The sequence below is a fragment of the Pyxicephalus adspersus genome, chromosome 3, assembly GCF_032062135.1.
Source record: "Pyxicephalus adspersus chromosome 3, UCB_Pads_2.0, whole genome shotgun sequence".
In the NCBI taxonomy this organism is placed as follows: Eukaryota; Metazoa; Chordata; class Amphibia; order Anura; family Pyxicephalidae; genus Pyxicephalus; species Pyxicephalus adspersus.
Window position 1 is genome coordinate 72,615,576 of NC_092860.1, and position 11,837 is coordinate 72,627,412.

Genomic DNA, 11,837 nt, shown 5'->3' on the forward strand with positions numbered 1-11,837 from the left:
TCCAGGGCCAACTTAACTTGGAAAACGAGCAGCATAACCCAATTATCTTTTTAGCTACAAGAATGCCAATTCTTCTTTAGGAGCTCTAATTTAGAGGCATTATACCCACTGACTGCTGAATGGGTTTTAGTAAGGGCTTCCTGGAACCTTAAAATTATTTTAGGGGTTCCTCTGGGGTAAAAAGTTTGAGAAGGTCTGCATTACCTGCATTAACACTAATGTAAAATAATTTTTCTTTGTGGAGACTATCATTGCAGATAGAAATCTTAATAAGTTACTACAAATTGATGGAACCAGTGGCATTTAACTATAATAATCCTCTAAATAGTGGAGGCAAAAGAGAATAAATTAGGACACAGATATATCTGAGTTTGTTATGTTATTAGCATACACGAAGGCATCTGAAGAAGTAACACAAGGTACATAGGAATTGCAAGTCAAAAATAAATTTCTCTTTAGGAATAAAGAAAATATTTTTAATGTAAAATAAAAGTTTAACTCAAGGTTAGAAATAAGAGTGTCTGTTAGTATAAGCAACTGTTGGATGGCATTCAACATCACCATCCAGCAATGTCTGTGTTTTATGTTCTCTATTCAGCCTTGACAACTGTCTCCATGGACTGGTCATTGACATATTGTACTATGACTGGCTTAGTCATGCAGTTTTTTTGTGCCTCAGCCAGGGATGTCAGTTAAAATTCAGAGGAAGAGACCAAAGCCCACCACAGCTACAATATCAACATAAACTTGGAATGATTTGTTGAGTGCAGTTTAGCATAGTACATAGCAGAGAAAGAAAAAAGTTAACACACTAGTAACAGATATGATGAAATAAAATATATTTTTTTCTAATCTTCATTTAGAATAGTGTGCTGACCATATATAGACAAATAGTTACAGCGCGAGAAAGGATCCAAAATCTCCACCAATTTCTTGCACTAGTTTACATTACTTTCCTCCAACATACATCAAACTTTAACTGTGTTAATTTGTACAAATATTCTTTAAAAACTGTACCCCACCTTTAAAATACATTCTCTTGGACAAATACTTACCTTGAGTCTTTATCCAACAATAGCTACCGGGTGACAGATGCAGAGCCTAATACCAGCTGCTGCATACTGTGTATTTACTGAGTTTTACCTATTTTTAAAAGGACTTTTTTTTATTGCGATGGGATTTTTTTAAGCCTCAAGAGTTTTCTTTTAGCTGGTTATGAGATATATGTACTGTCAGACCTGGCAGATTGGATATGTTTGAGGGGCAGTGCCAATCTTTACTAAAAAAATATGCTACAAAATATTGTCTTTAAAATATTACAATGCAATTTAATTTAATTCATTATTGTATTTAATTTTATTAGAATTAAATACAATAATTAATTAAAACAAATTTAATTTAAAGTCTTACAGAAATTTGCTTATACTGAAACTTAATTTTTTTTAGTTGGGTTAGCCAAAAAAGTCATCACATAATGTCAAACACCAAAACAAGAGCACTAAAAGGCTTTTCTTCCATACATACCCAAACCACAGACAACTCTCAAATCTTTATTATATAGGGTAACAAACTAGATGTATCAACACCTGCATGGCAATGAGTGGTTTATCCCCCAAACATTAGGTGGACACCAGATTTTTACAATTATAATAAAAGTAAACAGAATCTGTCATAAAGTGTGCACCTGTCCAAGCAGAAAAAGCCATCCTCTGATTTCTAGGCTTTTATTTACAATGGAGATGACTAGGCTGATCTTCACCGCCATATAACTGCTATGTAGTTCTGAATTCCCAGAATTGTTGTGCAGTGGAGACTTTTCACATATGTATTTTGCTGTGTGAACGCTACTTAAAAGTTAAGTTTACTAAACACTGTCCATCTTGATCAGGTATTGTTGAAGGTTGAATGATGGGTCGAAAAATGGCTTGTTATGCTGTTATATCTTGGAGACAATGGTATCCACCATGAGTTTAATTAAGCACCTGCTGTTTAAGCTCTCACTGTTTTATTTTTTGCTTATCATTATTTTGTCACTATCCATTTACAGTTTTCTGCTGTTGTGCAAAGTTTGATTGATCAATGGTGAGCCAAAGTATTGGTTCCCACCTTTAGTTAGGTTCCACTTTTTCTATATTCTCTGTGTAAAGAATAACTGTCCATTCTGGCAATATTCCAGGCTTACTGACTTGGTTGAGAGACAGACGCAAATTTGCCTTAACTTTCATTCCTTTAAACTCTTTGTATAAATACATTTATATAAACCTAGGCTGAATATAGCATGGGATGATCAACTCCACTCACTGGGTGGTCAGTAGAAAAATAATTACAGAACATCTCATCCAATTATCATACGTTTCTTTCGGCTGCACTAAATCCCTGATTAATGTTCTGAACCAAAAATAAAATTAAACAGTTTTTAACCAAGCACATGTTCTCGCTATTCCTGGAAATTTTTATGTTATGTCTAGTAGTGTCTTTATGACAAAATGGCTGTTTTATTCAGAGTGCTTTTATCTGTACTGTGTTCAGAATAATAAGTCAAGTGATATGGGTCCCTACCTGTGGCTAACCAAAGACATAAGCCACCTGCCTGCACTGAACAACAATCATTTGAACAATATTTCCATAAACAATTATGGTCTTATCTACCTAATACATCACTCCAAAAAACACCCATGTTGCAGTGCTAGATATTATAAAATAATGTTTCCAAGAAAATGCTCACAAGTTTGCATTGGATAATTTTCTCATCCTAATATGGAGAGATAGACATTAAATTTGTTTTTAAACAACGAGTTCCTATCTTAGACAGTGCTTTAGATAAACAAATATTGGACATGATTTATTAAAGCTCTCTTAGACTGTGGCAAATGGACTATAATGGGAGAACCTGGGTCATCCAGCATATCTGGATAGATTTCCTTATCTTTTTCTATTTTTCATATTGTTATTTTGTGGTAGAAGTAGCAAATAAATGTAATTTAGTTGCAGAAAGTTGCAGAAAACCATTAGAGAGAAACTTTGCCCTTGACCATCAAAATATAGTCATTTTCTGCTTCTAGAAAAATAGCTATTTACAGATTGAAGTTTGGGCAAACTGATTCTCTCAGTACCCTAGCTAAACCAATGTGACAGTGTGATGAATGAAGACATGAACACATCAGAATTAGCACTTATAACATATGTATTGTTGTAAGGGTTTAGGTTGATTTAATCACAGTATGTCAAAAATTTTCCACTTAATGAAATGTAGGTAAATTCTCTAAATTCCCGGTTATAAGGATATGCACAAAATTATTGGTTTGTAGTGTAACAAGACATGATTTAACCATTGAGGCTGTAATGTTAACAAACCCAATTTTGTATGTAAATAAAAAAGCGGAACATATGGCATAAGTACACTGCTCAGTTTCTCCCATTACTGGCCAATCAATGGGACAACTTTATTAGTAGGTATCCAGAAGTTCTGAAGGAGACCACCAAGAATAATTGGCCCCCTCAAGGCATGAACAAAAGCAAAACCATCAGTTTGAGAAGCAGTTTGAAAAAATGTGCTTCCTTCATGCAGTCATGTTTTAATCCTCTATTTCAAGTTGAATATAGGGGTGTAGGCCAGTTTCACTATCTCCCATTCAGTTTTTGTTTTTTTTATCATTGTCTGGTCTTCTAACATATGTAATCCTGCCAACATCCCCAATATACATTGAAGAATACAAGAACAAAAAAAATACGAGACTTTAACGATAGTGGATTTATAAAAAGTTATCATATACCTTTTATTTCCTTCATTAAGAAACAACAGTTAAAAAATATACATGCCTCTTCCTTATACCAAGTTTCAGATAGAGTTAATCAACATTGTTGGCATACATGGGCTACATACATTGTACACATTACATATGATGAGATCATCCAACGCATTTCACAGACTGTGTCTGCTTCCTCAGGGATGTAATTGGTACAGGTAGTAGGTGTATCAGCACAAAAGTTGTTGCATTCAGCGGTATGCTTATTGTATGAAGGTAGGCAAAAGGCAGAATTAAAATCACAACTCACAGAGATGGCAGTGTCCCATATATGTTTTCCACAATGATATTCAGTACTTCTCCAGATATTATTGGTAACACTCACTCCATTATGGAGTAATAGTAAATAATTATCTCCTAAAACTAGATTCAATCATATGATTCCATCCATAAACGGACTTGAATTTAAATTGTAAGTAGAACCGCCATCCTCTGTGACATCAAACGTGTTACAAGTGTAACAAGACATGATTTAACTATTGAGGCTGTAATGTTAACAAACCAAAATTTGTATGTAAATAAAAAAGCAGAACACAGGGCATAAGTACACTGCTCAGTCTCTCCCATTACTGGCAAATCAAAAATGGGACAACTTTATTAGTAGGGATCTAGAAGTTCTGAAGGAGACCACCAAGAATAAATGCCCCCCCTCAAGGCATGAACAGAAGCAAAACCATCAGTCCCAGAAGCAGTTTGAGAACATGTGCTTCTTTAATGTAATCTTGTTGTATGCCCCTATTTTAGGTTGAATATAGGGGTGTAGGTCATCTCCCATTCAGTTTTTATTTTTTCTACGTTATCTATTTCTATATCTATCTAGACTGGTTTAGTGGAAAAGGATGCTTTTCAGAGAGATTTAGCCTCTAGATCAGTGTTTCTCGACCTTAAAACATGGGGGGGGGGGGGGGGAATAATGTTCAGGCCTTCAGGGGACCTCTTCTGTAATACTATATCTACAAATCACAGTACATTATTAGCATGGTGGTCAGTAAGAAGAATGTCACCTTTACAGGTAGCCAAAAAGGTAATTGGTGTTATTTAAACTAACCTGAAAGGCACAAACTGCTTATTGCTCAAGGAAACCCTAGCAACCTTTGGAGGAACCCTGGTTGAGAAACATCTGGCCCTCTCCTCATCTCGCCATCACAACAATACCAGTGCCCTGTCCCCAGCAAGACAACGAGCATTACAACGATGAGACACATGGTCCACGGCTTTCTCCGCTGACAGCTGAAGAGGCGGCAAGGAAAGCAGTGGGGCTTCTGTAACACTGCCTTCATTCCCACCTCCTTCAGCTGTCAGCATAGAAAATCCTGGACTTGAACGCGATCCTGTGCTCAAGAAACTGTTTCCACAGGTCAGTGAGGCATAGTACTATGTGTCTCAACTGTGTAATGCTCGTTGCCTTGCAGGGGTTGGGGCAGCAGCACAACAATACCAGGGCCCCATCCCCCACAAGACAATGAATATTACAAAGATGAGACACATAATACTGTACCTCACTGACCTGTCCCTATATGGAAACAGAGCTCTGATCTTGTTCTTAAACACAGGATTGCATTCTAAGTCCACAGCTTTCTCTGCTGACAGCCAAAGGGGTTGGGGAGGCAGGCAGTGAGGCGTCTCTAACACCGCCTTCCTCCACGCCTGCTTCAGCTGTCAGAGGAGAAATCCAAACAGTCAAAAGCTGGTTTCTCAAAAGCAACTGCAGACATCCCATTAATAAAATGAGCACTAAATAGTGCAGAAATTCTTGATTTGTCATTTCTTTTATTTGGTGTATGTATGTTACAGTAACCCAGCCCGCGAGTCAAATGTGGCCCGCCAATGAAAAAGGTTGGGCACCACTGCTCTAGTTGATAGATAAATAGGCGGCAAAACCGGTATTGTGGGCTCCTTTATTTGTCAGACTTTTTGTTTCTATTAAGTTGTAGCTGTCAAATTTTTGAGGTAACATTCCAATGGCATACTGATGTCCCTCAAAAATAAAGGGCGCTAATAACATTTTTTTTAATTCAGTCTTTATTCAATTTTCAATCCTCCTTTTGTTCTTTACAAAAGGAAACTACACACAAGGCTGGTACTCCTGTGTTTTCCTGTTTGCCCACATGAACATAAGCAATACATTTTCATTCTTCCCTTTCTTTCCCTCCTGTTCTAAAACACAAAATATTCATGCTGGTTTCTGAATTTTTACAATGTAGTCAATGGGGAGCAGATGGAAACCGCTTTGAATTTAGCTTTACTAGTTTTGTGTTATAAACAGTGAAAAGAAGATCCAAAAATACTAGAAAGAAAAGGATAAAAACTCATTGGTAATAGTCTGCATTTTGTTCAATTTTTAACCTGTACATTTTAACCTAAAATTGTTTTTTGCCTGAACTAGGCAAAACATATTTGTTTGATACAAGGTACCATGTAAATTGTCTCCTTTTAGTTCATCAGCACCCTAAACTGAAGTTTACCAAAATTATATTACTTCTTAGCATGGGGGACATAGGTGGGTTGCACGGGACACTGCAAAGAGTTGTTTTTCCCATGTTTTCTATAAACTTACTGGTAGGTTAATAAACTTCCCTCAAGTTGAACTTAGACTTTGGTAATGATATATGACAATGATATGGAGATTAAATTGTTAACACAGTTAGTGACATGACTAAAAAAAAAAGAGAGAGTACGATACGTGCCCGTCCAACTACACCCCTGCCTGTGTCACTCAAATGGGAAGACACTTCCCCCAGAGTGATGTCATGATACCAGACCCCGCCCACTCTGGTGGGTTGTATCCGGAGACACACCCTGTCCACCGCCCAGAGCCTGCGATCAGCGGAGCCTTTACCAGACCCCCTTGGAAAGGAGGGGGCCGAGCGGCCAGGGCCGCATGCCCACGCCCAAAAAAAGTGAGGGAACAGTCTTCCCACCGGTGCCCACCCCACTACACCCCCTGGGTCCCTGTAAAGTGCTGCAGAAGATATCAGTGCTATATAAATACGTAAAAAAGTATGTGACATCCCTGCTTTCCACTATGCCATGCTTGGTGACAATTACCAATGTTTGCCAATGTTTGAGCTTTCTCCCCTATAGACAGTTCCTGGCAAGAATTGACTGGCACATAAAATGTTGGGGGATCATAGGGAGCAGAAAAAATTAATGCATAGACTGGTTGCCATATCTGCTATGAAGCAAACCTGCTACAGATTCTCTTTAAGATGAATTGTCATTTAAAATGATTAGGCAAAATGTGATGCAAGATTGTGCAGACGTTGCCAAAAATGTACAGGTTCAGACACAATTTATTTAAAATCCCTAAAAGTTTAGCATACATTGCATAGTAGCTACATACTTGAACTGATAAAGAACCCATGACCATAATAAATTTTTTTTAAAGAATACTAGCATGGAGCAAGAAAATAGTCACTAGCCCATGTACTCCTGGCACTTTAACGCATGCTGACTTCCATGCCTTTTACCAAGCTGTACTTTACATAGACAGCCATTTTGGTTGAGGAGCAGGACTTTGCTTGCTCATGTTCCCAGGAAGCATCTGGCTCCCAGGAAGCTTCTGGCTCCTTCGTCTGGGCATGCCTGATTTTGGGCATGCGCAGATGGAGCTTTTTCTTCAATGGGGAAAAAAAATTGCCAATCTCAAGCATGTGCACTGAGATCGGCACTCTTTTTTTCCCCATTTACCGCAGGCCCACGTCACCCAATCTCGCACCTGTGCACTGTGAGATTGGGTGATGTAGGCAAAAGCAGGGTCGAAGACCGATAACTGGGTGGTGCGGGACTCAATCCAGGAAACCTCTGCAGGGATTGAGAAATCTGCGGAAGTAAAGGTGAGTTTTTTTGTGTTTAGTTTAGTTCCACTTTAGGTACAGCCTCCTCTAAATCTCGCAGGATGGCCAGTCACAGGCTGCAATGCTTTGATGATGATCCCATACTGCAGATATACAGTTTTAGGGCTTTACGCATTGGGAGCAAGTTGCTATTTTTCAGGAAAAATTCAAGACGAATGGGTAATTTTTCAGGGTACTGCTTAAGGACAATTTCCTTGTCTAGATACTTTCTATTGGATACCAAATCATAACTTTTTTTATTTTAGATCAACTTAAATTGTTGTTGTTTGTGATACACTGAATTCTCTATTATCTGAACTAAAGAAGAGTCATTCCTCATTTGCCCAGCTCACTGTTTGGAGTGACATGAACACCTACCCTACAAGAAACCTAGTTGGTTTGCATAAAGACTGAACTACTGGATTACAGGTGTCAGTGTGAGACACAGCATGGCTGTTTCATGTAGGAAAAATAGGCATTTATGGGAGGTTTTTTTTTTTTTTTTTTTTGTTAAATGTTAATTTTGTTTTTGCTTTTTTATGTGATTGCCTGTAAGGGAAAGTGGGGCAAAATATTTTCCCTTAGATGGACTTTAACATTAAAACAAACACTGATAATCTCAATGGAAACACGCTATGTTGTTTAACTAGTAAACACTTGTTGGAAACATGTTTCCATTTGCTTTAAACTTCCTTTAAAACGTTGGTTTTCTAAGTGTCTAACAACTATTGATGAGTCAGGCACAGAATGTATTAATGCTTTTCTTGTGGATATCATACATTTGTTTGAAACTGAGTCAGAGTATTAGGACAGGTTTAGAGCCTGCTACTTTACCATGGAATGTGTCCTCTTGATACAGAATATCAAGACTGATGCAAAGCATGCTGCCTTTCCATCTACTGTATCCAAAGTATCTGGATGCACTTTGTCAGGCTCACGCTATTCTTGCATTCCTTGACTTCAGTTTGAGTAGGTGGATGGGATTTACAACTAAAGTGATGGAACTGTAGAACACATCTATAAACCATAACAGGTTTACAAAAACAAGAACATTTCTAGTTTTGCATTAGGCTTTTGGATGTTATCAGGAGTGCTGTAGATATGCCAAGGTATGTAAACCCTATCCAATCCCTGATTTCTGCGAACTCTCTCATTCTGCCAGTATAATCCTCTTCTGATGCTAATAATACCAGTTTCAGTCAGAGGAGCACTGGGATCCAAATATTGTTCACTTTTTTAAAGTTACTATACTTGGTCAAGCTATTACTCGCTCCATTTGCAGAATAGTATTCAAGTAATTCAATGTGTTAACCACATGTATATACACATGTTTTTCTGACAGTGTACATCATACGTCATATCATTAATGAACATGCAATGCTGGCCATATATCGTTACTTTTTTTTTTTATAAATGGTACAAATGTTTTCTGCAGTTGATTGCAGGATCCATGAAATCAACAGCCAGCCTTACCAAATGTGGTCTGTTAAGCAAATTCCACATATGCTGGCATTTTACATTTAGAAGTCCGTTATGTAAAATTATTAAAAAAAAAACAATTTTGGCTTGACATACACTTTAAATGTAAGTTCATTATTGGGAACCACTTGTGGCACTTGTTTTTAAATAAGCTAAAATTCACTGTGGTTGTGTTGACATGTGCCACCGTTTTGACCTGCATGAAAGTCAGTATTTGCATAGTGCAGGTGCACCAGAAGAATGATTATCCTCTGTTAGTTTGCATTAAAAAATTAGAATAACAGGTTCATATTAAGTTTATACTAACTCGCAGCTTGTTCATATTCTATGCTGCTCCTTCCAATTTTGGTGGTGTTTCTTAGGTATAATGTTTGAAATCAAAGTCCATGCAGAATGCATAGAGATAAAGTGGCATTGACAAATTACACAGCTGTTTTTCACTGTGGCATATTTACAGAGCATAGTAATGTGTCCTAAGTGATAGAAGCATATGATGCTTATTTATTTAACAGCATTAATGCTCTGCCTTTGTCTTAACTAATGAGCTGTGGCTTGTTAATGAGGTCTGTGACATTAGAAATTTCCTAGATATCGTAAATTATGTGACAACATACCTTCTAGTTTCAGCTGGTTTTAATAAGTTCCATTTTAAGACTCTCCCTAATAGAAGGGTAGAATTGATGTCGCTGCCTAAATAAATAAAACAGTTTAGCATGACTCAGTCACAAATAATTATGTCAGTTCTGACATTAGTAAAACCAGCAACTTATATCTGAATGCTGCATTGTTGCCAGCTCTTCACATTATCCAGGGATTTTCACGGTTTTATAGATTCATCTGTGAAAAATTTAGTGCATCTTTCACAGAGTTCACCCATTTTCTGCATGTTAAATACAATTTTAATTATCAAAATTGTTTTACTGTAGATATAATAATAAACACATAACATATAACTCATACATAAAACATATATTAATATTTACATTTTCAAACAAGTTCCAACCACCAATGTCATTTCTTGTGGTCCTGTCAATATTGCATATGAAAACCCCACATAAAACTCAGTTGCTAAGTGTCCTTGGAAAAACTGATATCAAATATAACATTGTCTTTGTGAAAAATAATAAAAAGGTAATGGACTGAAAAAATAAGCCATAATATAAAAATATATTTTTGCTGAAATTTATAAAAGGAATGTCACCATTCTAGGGAAGTGATATAAATAGTTGACAGCGACAAAAGACAGGTCAATACAATACAACTGATTATCATATAGCATAATGACTACAAAATATTTTTCTGTAGTAAATATAAAACTGGTTACAAAGTATTTATTAGAGCACAACACATAATCAGCCTAAACCACAGTATCTTCTGGAGTACAAACTGACCAACCCTGATGTATAAAATGCTTGAACTGAAATCCTCTTAAGACAAGCAGCATTTGTGTTGAATATTTGGAGAATGCAAAGATGTTTTTCAATCCTTTCATGTTGTAAATTATTACGTGCACGCGGAAACCTGATATATATAGCTAGGACATGGTTTGTATTAAACATATACACATTCTTAAGCAGAACTTATTGTTTGCAGAACTGCTAGGATAGTCACAGTGTGAAAGAACACATTTAAAATAGAACAGTGCCCTTTCATTTTTTTGCCCCAACCTTACCTTTTGCCCGGACCCTCCAGACCGCTAATGAATATCGGGGTCTCCTGTACTTATATCAGCTCCAATATTGGAAGTGTAACGCCATAAAGATGGAATGACTTTGGATATGTTTGCATCTTCCATTGGGACAGTCAAGTGAGCAATTGCAAAGGTTGCTTGGACTCCTCTACAGAGGTTATATTATCTTGAAGGTAGACCCTTGCATCATGACAGCCACCTACTGCCCATCATATCTAATGTTGAAAGATTCTAAAAAATATTCAAAAATTTTTTTTTCTAAAATCCACTCAGCAATTCAGTTTTACAGTGCATATTAAATCCTTGTTTAGTCTTCTTGTAACTCCTAGTAAATCCAATGAGTATGGCTGTTTGAATATTTTCAGTCTGCGGTTTCCATCCAAGAGCTGTCAGAAGTTATCGCAGCTTCATTATATAAGTGCAGCTGATTAGCATACGTGTCTTTGGAGGCATGTCATGTGTCTAACACATTAAGCAACACTCACTTCTCTCTTAAGCTCATCTATCCTTCGCATGAAATTAATGCTCTGCAGAAATGGCCCAAATATTAAGTGCAGTCATCAATACAAAAGATGTAATAGGCTCATGATAAATCCCTCTTAATTTCTTCTTCTGTGTGATTTTGTTTTATTGGCATGTGAAAGACATTAGGAATATTCCTCCTTAGGATTGTCAGCTTTCCTTGCTGTAGGATTAATTATTTTTAGCAGTAGTCAAATGTTAATCTTCCTCCTTCTCTCAGCCACCCAGAACCTTGCTGGAAGGAGAAAAAGAGTTTGTCTTGTAGGAAGGACTGGAGGTGGGAGGGAGTGTGTGTATAGTAAGTGTGTATATGTGTGTGTCTGTGTAAGGTTTGACTTTTTCTGCAACTTTAATCTTTCTCACTAACTCCTCCTGCTGGCCAATATCATGTTACAGAAAATATGACATTTTAACCCCTGAGCCACTGATGTGTCCTTGTTCTTGTCATGAAATTCACTTTCCAATAATTGTGTTGGTTCTTTTAAATGCTGCGTACAAGATCAA

General features: G+C 37.0%; 1 protein-coding gene across 1 annotated transcript in view; it reads right to left on the reverse strand.

Moving 5' to 3' along the window:
- LOC140326529 (neurturin-like) overlaps window positions 1-11,611 on the reverse strand; it is an 88,719-nt gene extending 77,108 nt beyond the window's left edge. Inside the window, exon 1 of the mRNA XM_072405201.1 lies at window positions 10,794-11,611. The gene's annotated coding sequence lies outside the window, so the exon portion shown is untranslated. The remainder of the gene's footprint in view (window positions 1-10,793) is intronic.
- Between the last annotated feature and the right edge of the window lie 226 nt (window positions 11,612-11,837).